Source organism: Pinus tabuliformis, chromosome 3_2, assembly GCF_031772625.1.
Source record: "Pinus tabuliformis cultivar Carrire ecotype Pingquan chromosome 3_2, CPIR1, whole genome shotgun sequence".
In the NCBI taxonomy this organism is placed as follows: Eukaryota; Viridiplantae; Streptophyta; class Pinopsida; order Pinales; family Pinaceae; genus Pinus; species Pinus tabuliformis.
The window spans coordinates 244,516,256-244,518,512 of record NC_142302.1 but is presented as its reverse complement, the minus strand read 5'-3'; the positions used below and the strand labels follow the sequence as shown (position 1 = coordinate 244,518,512).

The 2,257-nt window shown below is 37.0% G+C and overlaps 1 pseudogene; it reads left to right on the top strand.

Moving 5' to 3' along the window:
- The first annotated feature begins 483 nt into the window (after nucleotides 1–483).
- LOC149180599 (floricaula/leafy-like protein FL1 pseudogene) lies at nucleotides 484–1,753 on the top strand (annotated as a pseudogene).
- The last annotated feature ends 504 nt before the right edge of the window (nucleotides 1,754–2,257 follow it).

Below are 2,257 nucleotides of genomic sequence, written 5' to 3'. Positions count from 1 at the left end.
TCATAGGTAGATTAGTCTGGATAATCACAAGCTTCATTCTTGTTGCATGTTTTGAGATAAAAATATGCTGAGCATTTTGATCAACATCAGAAAAGCTACCAGAAAGCCAATTTTCCTCTTGGGCAAGGTTCATGTTGAAGACTCCACACGCCCTCTTTGATGCGTTTTACAAAGGGCTGCAAAACCTGATTTTAATTATGAGCCATTTGATGCCTTGATTCAACTAGAGGGGATCTGAAAAATTGTTACATGTTATCCTGTGTTTTGTCTTGAATAAATTTTAATCACTATCTGCACGAACCTTTTTACTGTAAAACTTCGGCCCTGTTAAGAATTACTTAAAGAGTATATCATCAATATATAAACAATACTTGTTTTATGAAAGTAGTTGGTGATTCTTGAGAAAAGTTATGGGCTGTTACAGTTCTTTCTATGGATCCATGGTTCTAATCATGGGTGCTTGACTGATCATTCTGGTTGCAGGTTACAAATCAAGTGTTCCGTCATGCCAAGCACAATGGTGCTGTCTACATAAACAAACCTAAAATGCGACATTATGTCCATTGCTATGCTCTGCATTGCTTGGAGAGTGAGCAATCCAATCACTTCAGAAGAATATATAAGGAGAGGGGAGAAAATGTTGGGGCCTGGCGCCAGGCCTGTTTCTATCCCCTGGTAGCCATAGCCAGAGAGAATAATTGGGATATTGAGGGCATTTTTAATAGGAACGAAAAGCTTAAGATTTGGTATGTTCCCACAAAACTTAGACAACTGTGTCATATGGAGAGAAGCAAAGAGTGTCAATAGTTTCATTGAGATTAATGTGTGTAATTTAACTTAGGCAGCTGTGTCACATAGAGAGAAGCAAAGAGTGCCAATAGTTTCATTGAGATTAATGTGTTTAATTTGAGCTGCTCAGCTTCAAATATAACTCCATGATTATTGGGCATTTGTGTTCTCACTGTGACCTTGCATATCAGATTTGATATGCACTGTGTCAAACCGTTCTTTCAAACATTGTACATGTATTGGCAACTGGGTATGGATCTGCTCCTTTCTCCGTCACTCAACATGCGGAAACCTATGTTTCTCCATGTGATAAATTTCAGTACATTACTGTTCATAGTTATTTTCTTTCAAACTCATCATTCTCGCTTTTACATAGCAAGAGCCTAATTGTCTAATCTTCTAAAGAAAGTGGCTTATTGTTTCTTCTGAAATTCAACTTGTATTTGATGACTTTTAATTCTGTCCATGGATTCGATCAACGAGAACAGAAAAACACTCTGAAGAGATTGTCCATGAATTCGACTAACGGGAACAGGAAAACGCCTTGAAGAGAGCATGACATCAAGCACCAAGGTGATTTTCAGTTCGGTGGGTCATTAAGAAATGGAAGAATACAATTACTCCTGACTGATCTGAAGATTCTGATATCCATGCTTGTCATTTGTGAGACGACCAGTTCAAGATTCTGATATCCATGCTTCTGATTTGTGAGACAGCCAGCCAGTTCAAGCCCAGCAGTAGACATCATCTTGGCATGAGCTATACTTTCCCCCTATAGTTCTAAGTTGACCACGTGTAAGGCTACAGATATCAACTGGATTTTGTTTTGTGAGTTGCCCCTTTGAACTTTGAAAAAAAATCAATAAATGAAAACCAAGCATGTGTATTTCCGCCAACATAAAATAGTCACAGTCGGATGTTTTAACTTTGTTCTTGGATCCCACATGGTCAGGAATGACAAGGTTCTGTAAGTCCCTCAGGTATATGGAATTAAGATATATGATATATATTCCAAGTTTTTTATTTGGTGTTGATTACCCACTGATGCGTAACCTGGCAGGCCTGTGAGTGGCTATTCACCTGGTGATTATCCTTTATTTGTTTTTTTGGATTAGCAAAATTTGTTTGATATTGGTCATCTATATGTCAAATATTTAATTGATTAAGGTTGGAATTAAGAATATAATCTTCACATTTGAGCACAGATTATTATTTATAGTTTTACATTATTGAAATCTCAACCATTACTTTTCATATTTGCTTCCTTATGGTATTCATTGAACAAAACAGTATTAGTCTAACTCATTGAACAAAACAGTATTAGTCTAACTCCTGATCATACTAAAGTATCATAATTGGGTATGTCATCAAAGGCAACAGAGTTTTCCTCAACCACCTCCCTGTGGTGTTGTGGTACTACTCTGGATTGCGCCACATTGCTTTTGTTATTCAAGTTTGAAAGAATTTG